Genomic DNA, 16707 nt, shown 5'->3' on the forward strand with positions numbered 1-16707 from the left:
TGACCTGCTGACGTAGAGCACAGAAGGTTCAGTCTGCAACAGGGCACACCGGGACTGCTGTGGCTCTGCTCCTGTCACTCTAGGTAGCAAAAGGCTCATAATTTAGGAGGAGCAATGGAAACGGGCTATCAAGGTTACTCATCATCCGCAGGTTTTGCACAGAGGTCAGCAAAAAGGGAGCAGAAATCAGTCAGATGATTTAGACAATCACGCCAAAATGCTACAGATACAGGGGTTTGCTGGCCTCCACGCTTGTCTCTTACAGTGCCAGGCTCCATTCAGAGCTGGTAGATCACCTTTGTGTCTTTTACATCCCGAGGGGTGCCCTCAGACAGAAACTCACATGCAAGTTGGTTATTTGGAAGGAGGTCCCCGGAAACACTGGTTGGAAAGTGGAGGAGTGAGAAGAGAAGAGAAGGGAAGGGAGCCACAGCTGCATGTGATAAGAAGCAAGTGCCCATCATGGGCTCTTGGAGATCAACCCCAGCAGGGACCTCTTGGGGAGAGTGTTGAACACGTTCCAGAGTTATCCCACCAGTGGGATGAGGAAGCTGGGGTATTTCTTCGCCAACTCCCCACCTGTCATTGTTTGAGGGCTGCTCTCAGGGGGACTAACTCTCCAGCACTTCCGTCTTGCCCTGAGCACCAGCTACGTGTGTTCTCGTAGATAGTTACAGGCGTTTGCAGCAAGCAGCCTGGGGTGTGTAGAGGGAGCAGGACGATGTTTGGAGGTGCCAAGAGGGTCTGTTAGGTGCTTAGAACCACAGGGAGGGCATCCAGGCTCACCCTCGGGAGGTGCTGCAGTCCTGAGCTGAGAGAGGAAAGGGGGCGTGCTAAACACTGAGGCTTAATGGAAATGCATTGAGTTTTCATATGGGGTATTGAGGTGCACGTGTCAGGAGGCTGAATTTTTAAAAAGTTATCTTTGTGTCTCATTCAAAGTACAAATCACATTGTCCCTTGGGCTTCAGCATCTTTTCCAGCTTGTAGGGGGGTGGGAAGTAGGGTAATACCATTACATGGCATGGCTGGGGGGTAGGCTTTAGTATCCCCATAATTAACTTCCTCCAAAGCCACACTTTTGGCGGAGCTGCTTGGTCAATACGTTTATTACTGTCTTTATCTGAAAAATCTTCATAGAAAAGTGTGGTTTGGTTTACTAGCTCTCAGCAGCCCATTCCTGCGCTCCGAGGAAGCTTGCCCTCTTCTGAGCTACCTGATCTTTGTTCTGGGCAAGAGACCTTTGGGGATGGTTCCTCTTCTTTTGAACTTCTTTCTTAGGCTTCTTATCATAGACTGGATTCTCTCATATAGCAGCGTGAGCGTTCTTATACATCTCTCCATCATGTCTGGAGTTTTGTTCTTTATGTATTAAGAAAATTGTTTCTTTTTTTTTTTTTTTGAAAATTGTTTCTTATAAGCATCTTCATCTTCTTCAATTAGGTAATGCATATCATCTGCAACTTTTTTTAACATGTTCATTGGAGTATAATGGCTTTACAATGGTGTGTTAGTTTCTGCTTTATAACAAAGTGAATCAGCTATACATATACATATATCCCCATATCTCCTCCCTCTTGCCTCTCCCTCCCTCCCACCCTCCCTATCCCACCCCTCTAGGTGGTCACAAAGCACCGAGCTGATCTCCCTGTGCTATGCGGCTGCTTCCCACTAGCTATCTATTTTACGTTTGGTAGTGTATATATGTTCATGCCACTCTCTCACTTCGTCCCAGCTTACCCTTCCCCCTCCCCGTGTCCTCAAGTCCATTCTCGAGTAGGTCTGTGTCTTTCTTCCCGTCCTGCCCCTAGGTTCTTCATGACTTTTTTTTTTTTAGATTCGTGTATATGTGTTAGCATACAGTATTTGTTTTTCTCTTTCTGACTTAACTTCACTCTGTATGACAGACTCTAGGTCCATCCACCTCATTACAAATAACTCAATTTCGTTTCTTTTTATGGCTGAGTAATATTCCTTTGTGTATATGTGCCACATCTTCTTTATCCATTCATCTGTCTATGGACACTTAGGTTGCTTCCATGCGCTGGCTATTGTAAATAGAGCTGCAGTGAATATTGTGGTACATGACTCTTTTTGAATTATGGTTTTCTCAGGGTATATGCCCAGTAGTGGGATTGCTGGGTCGTATGGTAATTCTATTTTAGTTTTTTAAGGAGCCTCCATACTGTTCTCCATAGTGGCTGTATCAATTTACGTTCCCACCAACAGTGCAAGAGGGTTCCCATCTGCAACATTTTGACCCATGATGTGCTTCCAGTGTACTTCTGTGTTGAATGCCTTGTTTTCTGAATCATAACCAGGGAACCGTTTGGTACTGTGAGGGATAGACAAGCCTCCGTCCACAGCGTCCTTCAGGCCCTACTTTATTTCTAGTAGTAAATCTAGCAAGCCCTGCATCCAGATAGCAGGTGAAGGCACCAGGTTGACCATCAATGTTTTCCACATTGTATTCATCGCCGGGTACCTCCACATGGCCTTCATAGATCTTGCCCATGCCAAGCTGATTGAGAAGCCTTTGGGCCATCAGTGGACCGGTACAGTGCGCTGCAGCATAGTTTGTCAGGCCAACCTTCACGCCATACTTTGGGAGTTCATGAGCATTAGCCGCCCAGACTGTCATATCCCCTTCTCTACGGGCATAAGCAATATGACAAATGATATCTCTGTTGGTTACATGAACTCATCCTGTATTTGGGTGTATTGTACTTCTTTTTATCCTGGATTACCAAGCATTTCCCAGCATAGTCATCAGTTTTACCCTCTTGTCTTCTTCTAAATTTCACTTGGTATCTCTTGAAGTAGGTCTTATTCTTTACAACCTTAACAAACCCCATCCTGCGGAACAGAGACCTGTGTCCGCAGCTTGTCACAGACCTGCAGCCTCCAAAGCCACTGTGAACAAACACACAGGTACCGTGGGGCAGCTAGATGACTGCTCGCCAGTGCAGCCAGACGTGTCTCCTAGCCCCCCTCCGACCCTGTAGAACACAGTGCCATGCCACAGCCTAAGACATTCCAGAGCTGCCACTCCTCAGAAACTTTGGACCAGTGCTGGGCAAACCAGTGAGACTTAGAGTCACCTGGGGCATGTGTTTAAAAGGCAGTTCCTGGGCTGTACTCCTGAGGTGCTGATTCGGGAGGTCTGGAGTAGGACCTAGGAATCTACATTTTAGACCAGACTCCCAGGTGATTCAAAATAAGGTCCAGAATGTTCAAAGAACAGAGGGTATGAAACCTTGTCTACAAACTGGGCAACAAGAGAAGATATCAGTAGACCCTAGTTAAAAACATAGGGTTGGTGGGGGGGAATCCTGCAAGTTTAACACTCGCTTACCTTGGGTGAATATTCCTACCTCCTACCCGCGTGCTTGCTCCTTAGGGAAAAGGGACTTCGTGTGGTGGCTCCGTAGTCCTCCACACTCCTTCCAGATGAACGTGATACACTCACGTCCGCTCTATTAAAAGACACTAAGCAGGGCTTCCCTGGTGGCGCAGTGGTTAAGAGTCCGCCTGCCGATGCAGGGGACACGGGTTCGTGCCCCGGTCTGGGAAGCTCCCACATGCCGCGGAGTGGCTGCGCCCGTGAGCCATGGCCGCTGAGCCTGTGCGTCCGGAGCCTGTGCTCCGCAACGGGAGAGGCCACAACAGTGAGAGGCCCGCGTACCGGAAAAAAAAAAAAAAAAAGACACTAAGCAAACGGGGAAGCTCTATGTCAACCCTAGCTTAGAATTCAGGTCATTCCCAGCCTCTGAAGAGGAGACTAGACACCTTCATATGAATAATAAACTCTCTGGAGACCCTTCGTTCCACCCAGTAATTTTCAATGCTTGGGACAGGCATGAGCCACCGTCTCATATTTCCAGTCCTTTGCAGAGTCCTACAGGCCCCGCCCCCCGCAAAATGTTTCATTGCCCTGGCATTAACACGGTTTTGCTGGACCTAAACTGTCAGGAAGTATGAGTTGAGCTAGAGAAGAACTGCTTCTCAGTATATAAAGAAACAGGATCTCCTTAGTCCTATGCCATAAATTAGGCTGTTGGAAAGGAACATGGTAGCTCTTTTAAGTCACCAAGATATGATTTGGAGCTGTACTTATACAACAGGAGAAAGACAGCTACTTAATAAGTCTCAGATGGGGGTTTCCGTTCAGCTTCTTCAGTCCACCGATTTGCTTCTGTTCATTCCACGATGTCCATGATATGCTTGTACATTTGCATTCACGACCTAGTGTGAGCTCTTTACTTTTGCTTTCACTTTAAGCTGCGTCCATGAATTGCCCACAGATACTCAGATCTCTAAATCATAGGGTGAATTAAGGTCATGGATTAAATTAGGAATATGACATTGAAGGTGAATCTCTTAGAGCAGCTCTTTGTAATAATTTGAGGGGCTCCCAGGCCCATATGAAAAGTCCACAAAAGCAGTAGACCCTCTTCCCAGAAAAATACACCTATAGACAACGTTTTGCCTATAATTGTATAGACCCCTCAGGTTAAGAATCCACAACTCATACCCAGAAAAAAAATAATCCCAATGAGATGTAAGAGGCTAGGGTGGGAGGGAGGGGAGGGGCAGAATAACGAAGAAGGGCAAGTCCCAGGTGAGCAGCCCCTGTGTTGGTTGAAGTGACATAACACTAGCTGCTGTAACAAACAACTCTCCGAATTTAAGTGTCTTGACACATGATGGTCCTGGCCAGCGACTGAGTGACTTTCCCATGGCAAGTGAGGGACTCAGGGACTCAGGATTTCTTCTACCTTGTACTCTACCATCCCCCAGAGCCTCAGTCCTGTGCGAACAGCCAGCAGGAGGAGAAAAACCATGGATAAGGTACATTGACTTCTGCAAAGTCCCAGCCCAGAAGTGCTACCTCTCACCTCCAGTCATATTTCATTGATGCGAACTGGTTACAAGGCCACATATGGGTGGAAATGGGGCTGGAGGATGTACGCCCTGTCAGGGTAACCATTTCCTACAACAACACCACGGAAAGGGGAGCATGAGCTTTTGGTAGGCAGAAAGCTATATCTCTCCCTAAGCATTGCATGCAAGTGAAATCAGGTTAAAATAAATGGCAAGGACGGCCTTGAGAGGGAAAAGAAGCCACCAAAAGACATTATGAAGCCCCAGGCATGTGTACAGTAGGGCAGCTGTGGCTCCACCTTACTGGTAGCAAGTAAGTGAGATTGCAGGTAAATTGCCTTCCAGTCGCAGAACTTTCTAGAACCAGATGGTCTAGCCCCTCCTTCTCTCTAGCTCTATCCTTCTTTCATCCTACTTCTAAACAAAAGTGCCAGTTCGGGAGCAATTTCCCATTTATAATGTATGCTTTGTACCCATCCATCTGAACCAGAATTTGGTTGGTTAACTGAAAAAAAAAAAGGTAGTTAAAACAGGGCATCATTGAAAAAATGGTATATACGAACTGTAGATATTTTATTTAAGTTAAAACATGTAAATATACATTCATTCACTAAACTTTTGTTGTATAGCCAAGTCATATTCTTTGAATATAAATCTGCTGATAGGAGTTACAGGTTTTCCTTCTCTCATGAACTGTCCCTAAAATGCACTGTCTACGATTTCCAGTTTTGAAAGTAGAGCAAGAATGTAAGACATTTGTGAAACAAGCTCAGTGCATAATCCTCCCAATTTTTTAATGATTTCCAATCTTTTACAGTTGTTTGGCACACACATAATTCAACAGTAATTTTTGTCTATTTTTAAATTGAAGTATAGTTAATTTATAATGTGTTAGTTTCTGGTGTACAGCAAAGTGATTCAGTTATATGTGTGTGTGTGTGTGTATTCTTTTTCATATTCTTTTCCATTATGGTTTATTACCGGATATTGAATATAGTTCCCTGTGCTGTACAGTAGGGCCTTGTTTGTATCTGCTAATCGCAAACTCCTAATTTGTCCCTCTCCCACCCCCTTTCCCCTTGGATAACCGTAAGTTTGTTTTCTGTCTGTGAGTCTTTTTCTGTTTCATAGATAAGTTCATTTGTATCATATTTTAGATTCCACATATAATAGATATTATATGGTATTTGTCTTTCTCTGTCTGACTTAGTATGATAATCTCTAGGTCCATCCATGTTGCTGCAAATGGCATTATTTCAATCTTTTTATGGCTGAGTAATATTCCATTGTGTATATACAAACCACACCTTCTTTATCCATTCATCTGTTGATGGGCATTTAGGTTGCTTCCATGTCTTAGCTATTATAGATAGTGCTGCTATGAACATTGGGGTGCATGTATCTTTTCGAATTAGGGTTTTCTCCAGATATATGCCCAGGAATGAGATTGCTGTCAACAGCTTATATGGCAACTCCATTTTTAGTTTTTTAAGGAATCTTCATACTGTTTTCCATAGTGTCTGCACCAATTTACATTCCCACCAACAGTGTAGGAGGGTTGCCTTTTCTCCACACCCTCTCCAGAATTTAATATTGCGGACTTTTTAATGACGGCCATTCTGACTGGTGTGAAGTGATACCTCATTGTAGTTTTTATTTGTATTTCTCTAATAATTAGCAATATTGAGCATCTTTTCATGTGCCTGCTGGCCATCTCTATGTCTTCTTTGGAGAAATGTCTATTTAGGTCATCTGCCTATATTTTTAAAAATTTTTTTTAATTTTATTTTTTTTGGCGGTATGCGGGCCTCTCACTGTTGTGGCCTCTCCCATTGCGGAGCGCAGGCTCAGTGGCCATGGCTCACGGGCCCAGCCGCTCCGTGGCATGTGGGATCTTCCCAGACCGGGGCACGAACCCGCGTCCCCTGCATCGGTAGGCGGACCCTCAACCACTGCGCCACCAGGGAAGCCCATCTGCCTATTTTTTGATTGGGCTGTTTTTTGTTATTGAGCTGTATGAGCTGTCTATGTATTTTGGAAGTTAAGCCCTTGTAGGTCTCATAATTTGCAAATATTTTCTCCAATTACGTAGGTTATCTGTTCATTTTGTTTATGGTTTCCTTTGCTGTGCAAAAGCTTATACGCTTGATTAGGTCCCAGTTTTTTATTCTTTCTTTTATTTCTATAGCCTTGGGAGACTAACCTAAGAAAACATTGCTATGATTTATGTCAGAGAATTCAAAAGCATTTTTAGCTACCCGCTACTATTACATCTTTCCAAAATTTTCAGCTTTGTTCCCATAGAAACGACTCCTTTTTGTGTTCATATTTCATTAATTCACATGTTGTATAAAGCACTAAATTTTAATAAAAAGTATAACTGGAACGATCGTCATAAACAGGTTTGGAATCAAACACAGTCAACTCTTAGTAGGTGTAGGACCCAGCTATTGGGAGCAGAAGTGTATGCTCTATTAGACTGTGGCTGTAAGCATTCAGTGAGCCATGGACCTCAGTCTTTGTGTTTTGCAGAAGGAATAGGGCGCCTTGGCTTATTTGGTGTGGTCACCAGCCTCCAAGATGACCCACAATGAGTCTTGCCTTTTGGTATTCACACCCTTGTGTAGTCTTCTCCCGCAGTGAACTCATGGTTGGAAGGTGTGACCATTAGAAAATGGCAGAAGTGTGAGTTGTGTGACTGCTGAGCGTAGGTCCCAGAGGGTGTTGGGACTTCTGCCTTGGTGTCTGAGATCCCTCACTTTGGGAGGAGAGGCCATCACGCCAGCAGCACTGGCATCACCTGGGAGCTTGCTGGAAGCGTAGCATCTCATGCCCCACCTCAGGCATCCTGGCCAATCTGCCTCGCTCTTGTTTGCTTTAATAAGGCAAATTCATCAAAACCCAATGATGTTTTCACACTGCTTGAGGGTATAGATGTGGCTCCAGGGGAAAAATATACATTTTTTCTGATTGCGGCATACCTAGGACACATGGCTTCCCGAGAGGGTGAGAAGGCAGACTGCTGCCTCCTGTTATGTACATCCTGAGGCTCTCCGTGGCGTGGCTGTGAGACAAGCCACTGTGAGCTGGAAGGCAGAATTTTTAAAGAGCAAACAGGAGACTGGAGAAGTCATTAATTATGTTATCACAAAAAATATTTGGTGCTTCTTCTTAACATTACAGCTACCGTGCTGCTGGTAATGCCCTTTTATTTGTCCAGGGCGGTTTGCTCCCATTAGATTAGATTAAGTGTCTCATCCAAGGCACAATAACAGATTTGGCCCCATGCTTTAGCTGCTGGCTGTGGTTGACTGATACCCAGGCTTTTGACTCCCTGCTGAGTATCTAAGCGGTACAAGCTGCAGTCAGTGCATTTAATCTACATAAAAAGAACACAAATTGCACATTAGCCCTTTTGAGTTCAGTAATCAGGTTCACACACACACACACACCTCTCTCCCTCCCCCCACCCCTGCTCTACTGGACAATTTGAGACACCCTTGTGTCACAAAAATTTTTTTCTGAGTCAGGTAAAAAGAAAAGTCTTTTGCATTTTAATTGCACTTGATCTGCTCATTGAATGACCCCTGTAATTTATATATTGTTCATAGTTAGTGCTTTCCGCAGTCCTGCTGTGCAGCTGATAACATAATTCACAGGCGCGCACCTTGGGCTCTGTGGGTAGTGGCTTGGCTTTTCCGTTCTTTCTGAGTTGGCGAAATTCTCTCGCTCGTCCTTCAGATTCAGGCGGCTGCAGCTGATGTCAGTCGCTGTCTGCTTGTGCAGGTGTAGCGAAAAGGCCACTCAGTGAGCCCCGGCCTCCTCCTTTGTTTACATTTAAAGATTGCCCTATCCTAGCCAGCCACCTACACTGTTTGCAGACCAGCTGGCTGTTTGTGACGCAGCTTCCTCCAGTCCCTCCCTGGATCCTGCAATGAATTGGCTTAAACTAGAGCTGTGAAAAGAACCGCAGACACGGGTATCATGCTCTCACAGGCTAACTACGGAGGCAGTGACATACGAGACAATGAGTAAATACGAAGGGCATAATAAATAGGGAATGCAGAGATGGGTTTTTTTTTGGTACATTAGATGGTTAGCTTTTGGGAAGTAGAGCCATGCTACCTTGTGATTTGGAAAATATTCTAAGCGTTTAAGGCAAATCCGTGGGAAATCAAAGTTCAGTTTTTACAAAATGTTTAGGTGTTTAATCATTTTATTTGCTTTGTAGTCACATTGAAGCTGATTCCACACATTCTCCAGAAGGATAAATGACGGGGTTGAGTTGGATTATTTTGGCCCATCTCAGATTTTGCTTTAGTGGTTTTGCTCTCAGAAGGTTTGAGGGGTGAGAGGTTAGATCCTTGCCGCTCAGAGTATGGTCCGCCGTACATCTGCATCGTCCTCACCTGTGAGGTTCTTAGAAGTGCAGAATCTCAGGATCTGCATGCTGACGCGATCCCCAGGGGGCTTGCACCCACAGTTTGAGAAGCACTGAATTAGACAATCGGGTCTCAACCCTGGCTGCACATTCAAATCATCCAGAAACCTTTAAGAAAATACTAATGCCTGGACCCCAACCCCAGAGATTCTGATCTGATTGCTCTAGGGTAGAACTAGGCACTGAGAGTCTTTACAACCTACTCACATGATCTAACATGCAGCCAAGGGCCAGAATCACAGGATTATGCAAAATCTTAGAGGAGGATTCAAAACAAACAGTTCTAAGCCTAAATCAGTGCCCCACGGACATTCCCAAAATCCCCCCGCCCAGGCTCCCTGGGAACCGGCAGGATTTTCAGTACAACTTAACAAGTATTTCTTCAGTGCCTCTTATGGGTACATCTTGCTACACCCCAGAGGTCCACTCAGACAAGCCAGAAGGCAAAATCACCCTGTGAGCGAGACAGAATTTTCCGTAGAGTCCCCTGCGCTGCGATACTGAGAGATCACCCCCTGCGTCTTCTGACGGCTCCATGGGACTCAGAAGGTGGGTTCTCACGCAGCTCCAAAACATGTTCCTTTGTAGAAGTTGTAGGGCACACCAGTCTAGGTTCCTCAGAACCAGTTTCAAAGAATCCCAGTTTCATGGGAATGCATGATTTGCTCTTTTGACATCTTTTCTAGCATATGTTTAGCAAACTTGCTGATTTTTTTTTATTAGAAGAGAGGCATGTGGCCCTTTGGAAAGGATTTTGGAATGGAATCAGAAGACCTGGGTTCGAATTCTTATTTCACCATGAAGCAGTTTGTTATAATGTCTGAGATTCACGTTAAAATTCCTCGCCAGTTATGAGTGACACTGTGTGCCTCAAATTTAGGTTAAGCAATAACCCAGATGTGAATCAAGGATGAACACCCCAGGGCTGGTCTGCGGGCATTCTAAGCAGAGGGGCCCTCGTCCAGAGGCTGCGACTATATGCATTTCCGCTATTGAGATCACCCGGGTTTTGCTAATGAGCATAGCAAATGTCACAAAGAGGGTTTTTCTGTGAAATGAAGGACTTGTTAATTAGCATGATGAATGACCTCTCACTGGTGAAATCACATGAATTCAAGATATGTGGCCCTGCCCATATATTTTTGCAATACTCTCTACTCTTGCATGAACCAGGTAGAAGAGCCTAGTGACATCTATAGCTCGTACCCTTAGGGATGGCCCCCCAAGAATTGAACCCTAAGTGGGCCCTTGCCCAACCATTGGTTAGGAGGATTTCTTATTGCCTGATGCTGGCTGTAATGAGAACATAATCCCTGTCATGCTATGTTGTGGTGGTCGTGTCTATTTTTGAGTAAACCTCTCATGCAAGGCAATAGAATATGGTTTGAGAATTGCTTTCTTCATAACCTTGTCCTGAGGCTGCAGTGGAGTAGCTAGCTCTCATTCACTCAGACCTTTTCTGCTTTTACCATTAGCTACCAAAAATATTCTAATAGTTGAGAATGAACAAATAGGCATGAGTCAGCCGCAACCCAGTTGTGTGACCTTGTGTCTCACATCTAGCTGCTATATGTCTCTGGGTCTCAGTCATTTTATTAGAAAAAAACAAACAAAAAATAACTGGGAGGATCGTCCTAAAGATTTTTTTCTGGCTTAAGGTTCTAAATTAAAAAAAATTCTCACATGAGGAAAAGTCAAACAGACCAAGATACCCTATGCTGCTGTAGATGTTGCTTTTGAGTCCCCTGCGTCCCCCTGTTGGGCCCCCTCAGTTGCATCCCATACCGTGTGACTCTTTTCAATAATCCCAAGCCCCTGGGAAACTTAGACCATGCTTGCCATTCTCTCTGTATGGTCCCAATTAAGTCTGTGGACTGTAAATATGGAATTCTGACAAGGCTCTGAATGTTGCTAAGTTAATAGAAATTTCTGGCAAAAAGCAGAGTGGAGGAGATGATACTCTACAATTATCTCACTTAGCAGAGGCTCCTTTTATTCTGAGAAACACTGGCAATGGGGTTGTTTCAATTGAACATTTTTCTTCAAGGGAACCTAGCAGTGGCGCTCATCTCTCAGTGTGTCTTAAATGAAGCATCGAGTCTGATAACCCCCAGGTAAGCCCCAGAAACTCCTGCTTGGTGCTTTGTGGGGTCAGTGAAGCTATTGCAAGAAGCAGACCCCAAATGGTGAGGCTCAGTCACTTGCTTGTTCCAGCAAAGGAAGAAAAGCATCTTGAACGGACCCGTTGGTAGATAGTTGTTCTTATTTCATCCTCCTAAACAGCCTTGGTATCTTTCTATTGTGGCTTCCCAAGGATTCCTGGCATGGAGCCTTTTATAGCTCCTAATGAAGCTATTGTACTATTTTCGGTCAAGATCTGTGGCGTGAAACAAAGAGGGGACTGACAGAGCTGTTTCCAGCGTAGTTATTGAAAATAATCTCAACCTATTGGGGCCAAAAATAACAGAGATCAAGACAAAGATCAAGCTATTGTTGCAATCTTGTGCAATAGCAGCTCCAATGAAAAAACGCTGGGCAGCAAACCAATGGAGACCGTTCATCTCAAAGATTTTTCCTTAGAAAAATTCTTCGGGACCTCTGGCCCCCAGCTCTGAAGTTTTGTTTTGTGCTATCTAAATGTTTGTTGGGTTTCAGCTTTGTTATGTGTTTTCTAAAAGAACTTACCTTTCTCTTAAAAGACGGTGTAGAGTGAAAGACGCATTAAGGGCTTCAAGTAGGTTGTGATTGCCTATTATTGTATCTGACTGTGTTTTAAATAATGGGAATATTAAAATGTGAGTGTCAGAAGTCTTGGTTAAAATGTCCATGAAAGATAACCAGGAAGGGTTGATGGGTATTTCCTTAAGGTGATTTGTATTTTTAAAATCTAGTATTTGGCTACTAATAAGTTCATTTGTCTGCAGTTTTATAAAACTAAAAAGAACACTTAGTCTGCTTCTTTGAAGGGGTCTAAATATAAAACCCCAGTGATCTTAATGTTTTCCTCAAACCAAATGCAGTGCTCCTTGAACTCAGGTCAAGACTTTTTCTTAGATAATACACGCACGCCATTGTTCGTAGCAGCACTGTTCCCAATAGCCAAGAGATGGAAGCAACCTAAATGTCCATTGACAGAGGAATGGATAAAGAAGATGTGGTCCATATATACACAATGGAATACTACTCAGCCATAAAAAAAGAATGAAATAATGCCATTTGCAGCAACATGGGCAGACCTAGAGATTATTATATTAAGTGAAGTAAGTCAGACAAAGACAAATACCATATGATATCACTTATATGTGGAATATAAAATATGACACAAATGAAATTATTTACAAAACAGAAACAGGTGCACAGACATAGAAAATAAACTTATGGTTACCCAAGGAGAAAGGGGTAGGGGAGGGATAAATTAGGAGTTTGGGATTAGCAGATACAAACTACTATATATAAAATAGATAACCAACCAGGACCTACTGTATAGCACAGGGAACTATATTTAATATCTTGTAATAAACCATAATGGAAAAGAATATGAAAAAGAAAAAAAATATATATATATAACTGAATCACTTTTCTGTGCACCAGAAACTAATGCGACATTGTAAATCACCTATACTTCAATTAAAAAATAAATTAAAAATTACAAAATAATTTTTCTTAGATAAACATTAAATGAGTATCCACTATACACCAATTACTGTGCTAGATTAGAAGTATACCCTCAAAAAATTGTAAGGAGGTACAGATACCCATTTGAGAACCACCAGCTACCACCCTGATTTTGAAATGCATGATCAAACTTTGAGCAATGGGAAGTGCTAATGAGAACCATCCCATACCCTAAGAGGCCAGTGGAAATGTGACGCAGATGCAGTGGCCTAGAGTTTGGAAGGAGGAGGGGTTGGAAGGCTCAGGGGTTCAGCTTCTGAATTCACCCCATTCTCATCTCTTCCCCCTTGTTCTTCTGTCTCTGAGGACATGGGTCTCCAGTCAGGAGTAAGTCAGTGGGTCATTGCATCGAATGTCTCAGCCACGGCTGTACTTCAGAATCATCTGTACAACTTAAAAAAAATACAGATTCCTCAACCCCTGCCCAGATTTCAGAATCAGAATTACTAGGGTGGGGCTAGGGATTCCACATTTTTAAAGCATTCCCCTCACACTTCTGATGCACATCCAGTGTTAAGACTTACTGGACAAAGAACCAATATATCCAGAACATTGTGTGCTAAAGGGCCAGGGAGCCATGAAAGAAATAGAAAGCCAGGTCCCAGCCTACGAATGATTTCTCACAACCAGAGGGGAACTTTAGGGAGAGAACAAGAAAATAATAGAGGAAGTGAAAGGAAAACAAGTAACCCAGAAGGAAGGCCGTGGGATTGTGCGCTATTTGCTGTTTCAGATGTTGGAAGTAGTATTTAAGCTTTTACACAAGCATCCTCACTGCTGATATTTGTAAGTCCTGAAACCAGAGTACAAATGGATGCCCAAATATATATCTAAATACTTAAAAGTTATAAAGCTAATAAACTGTTATTCAAAACATGTCCGTCCTCCTGCCTTGAGAAACACACCTTTGCAAGACCTGGAAGACCAGGTTTGAATTTAAAGTTATTGCACTTCTTGGAATTCCGCGCTGGACCATAATGGCACGGGGAGAGGAAGCCTGGGTCACCAGCCTGTAGCTCACCCACCCATCTCTTCCCTCATAGACCCCACCTCCTGCTATAAGGAGCCTTGTGGGCACATGGACCAATGGGCTGGAGTTTCCACCTAAATTCTATTCGCACGTCCCTGCAAACAGCTACCCCATGGCCTTACCTCTAGCATATGGTATTCACACTGGCTACACAATCTGCCTTTGGGAGGAGGAACCCAGGGAAGAAGCCCATGCAGGTTCTGGAAGCTGGATTGAGCCATCTGGTCAGGGAACTCCAAGGTTCCTGTCACGTAAACCATGTTCTAGAAGATTTTGACCTTGCTGGCTCCTCCTACATCCTGCGGGAAGGGGCCCAGCCAGAGTGGGGTTCTTTAATGGTCAAGGCCAAGGATAGGGCCCCTCTTGATGGGATCAAAGAATAGCACTGTGTACAGGCAGGATAGTGGATGAGTCTTACAAACTATAGGCTTGGCCAACAGAAACATGAAAATCAGTGTGTGGAGAATAGCCCTAGAGAAAAATAAGTTTAAATTATTCCCCATACTTTTTGTCCCAGATGTGGGTTCAAATTTAGATCTACCAGCCACACTTGTCTCAGGGTTTTTAATCAGTTCGGATTAGGTTCAGATGGAAAGTAGCAGTAGCATTAGGTTCAGCCAAAAAAGAAAAAAAATAACAGTGACATAAACAAGACAGAAGTTTTTCTCTTTCACATAAATGTAAGCAATAAAGTCTACTGTAGCAACTCTAGAATCAGGGTCACAGGCTCCTTGTATTTTGATGCTCTGCCATCCTTAAGACTTGGTTTCTACTTTGTGGTCCAAAAATGGCTGCTCAAGCTCCACCCATCACATCCATATTCCAGCCAGCTGGGAGGAGAAAAGTGTATCCTATTTAAAGATATTCTCCAGAATTTGTATAGCACACATCCACCTCTGTCTCATAGATCAGAACTTAGTTATGTAGCCACAAGTAGCTAAAACTTGCACCCAGATAAAAATGGAGATTCTGTTCTAAGGAGAGAAAGGAATTGGGTGACAACTAGCAGTGTCTGCCAAGGGGCTTTTGACTTCAAACAATAGAAGCTGACTCTGGAACATTTAAGCAAAAGGAGAATTTACTGAATAGCTGTCGGGTGGTTCAGATATTTGAAAAGCTGAGTAGGAGGTCAGGCTCTGAAAGTGGGCAAGTGATTTCTCTAGAACACCACCATCAACCCAACCCTCAGAGCTGCCAACACCACGACTCTAAATGCTGCCATCGATGCTGTGTATAATTTCTCAAATGTCCCTGCAGCTTGGCATCATTCTGTCTAGAACCGTGCTACATGTGACTAGTGGTACGATATTGGACAGTGCAGATGTAGGACATTTCCATCACTGCAGAAAGTTTAACTGGACAGTGCTGTTCTAGGCTCAGAGTCCTAGACCAAGGCATCAAATTTGACAAACTAGTTTATGTGCCTACCTCTGGGCCACCAGGAGTACCCTCACCAAGATGCAATAGAACTCATTCAAAATAGGAAGGGGGTTTTGATGCTGAGAAGCTAAAAAAGCAGGAAATGTCCTCTGCACACTTACTGACAGTGTTATCTTGGGCTAAATACTTCTCAAGCCTCCATTTTTGCATTTGTACAATGGAAATAATGATAACTGCCTCTTAGGATTGTTATAAAGATAAAAAGATATGAAAACTACTAGGACCATCGGGGTTAATAGAGTGTTAGATATAATGCCTTGATTGGACCCTGGTTTGAACAACCAGCTGCAAAAGACATTTAGTAGACAATTACAGGAAATTTTTAATATAGAATGAATGTTAGATAATATTAGGGAATTATTGTTAATTTTGTTAGGTGTGATAATGGCATTGTGATTATATAGGACGTGATAAAGTTTTTAAGGGTAAAATATTATTATGTCTCTAATACTAATTCTAAATACAAAATAGATGAAACAAGTATGATAAAATGTTAATTATTAAATATAGATGACAGGTAAATGGATGTTATTCTCCTTAGTCTCTGTTATTTTTGACTTTTTTTTCATAATTTATTCAAGAAAGAAAGAAAAGTACTAGGTTCATAACAGGAGTTCAATAAATGTGAACTTCTCTTCTTCTCTCCATAGTCTTAGGGACCTCAAGTCTTCTCAAAGCAGTTGGAATGCTTCCCATACTTTCCCACCCAGTTTTCCCAAGGCTTCACCTGCTTAAAGGCTTCCTGTCCTTTCTGTGACAGCATACTCTCTGTATCTGCGGAGACCTTTGAATACAAGGAGTAGTTTGCCCAGTAACGGAAGGAGCCCTGCAAAGGGGCACTTGTGGACGGCACTGATACTGGCTGGATTCGAAGTTTTCCCCCTTGTGCCATAGCAGGGGTTCAAAGAAAGAAAAGTCAGTGTACCAGGGTTTGTTTTCGCATTTGTCGGATCAGCCCCCTTTCCTGATGCCTAATCCAGAAAGAAGAGGTGTCGGGAAAGAGAGGGATGTGGCAGCCCATTTTCCATTTTTAGTTGAGTCACTTTTTCGGTAAGTGTAGAGGAGGAAGGGATAGAAGTTTGGAAGGTTTGAGTCATCTCACAAAGACCGCCTGATTTTCTCTCTGAGTGGCATTGAGAAGTGACTTCTCAAAAACATGGATTGTAAAGCATTTGGTAAATAAACAGCAAACTATGAAGGCTAAATAATGTCTTCCTGTAGTGTTGAAATATCAACA

The 16707-nt window shown here is 43.3% G+C and overlaps 1 pseudogene; it reads right to left on the bottom strand.

Annotated features, from left to right (window-relative positions):
* Positions 1–1159: 1159 nt before the first annotated feature.
* On the bottom strand, positions 1160–2855 carry LOC101337627 (large ribosomal subunit protein uL18-like; annotated as a pseudogene).
* Between the last annotated feature and the right edge of the window lie 13852 nt (positions 2856–16707).

The sequence above is a fragment of the Tursiops truncatus genome, chromosome X, assembly GCF_011762595.2.
Source record: "Tursiops truncatus isolate mTurTru1 chromosome X, mTurTru1.mat.Y, whole genome shotgun sequence".
NCBI lineage: Eukaryota > Metazoa > Chordata > Mammalia > Artiodactyla > Delphinidae > Tursiops > Tursiops truncatus.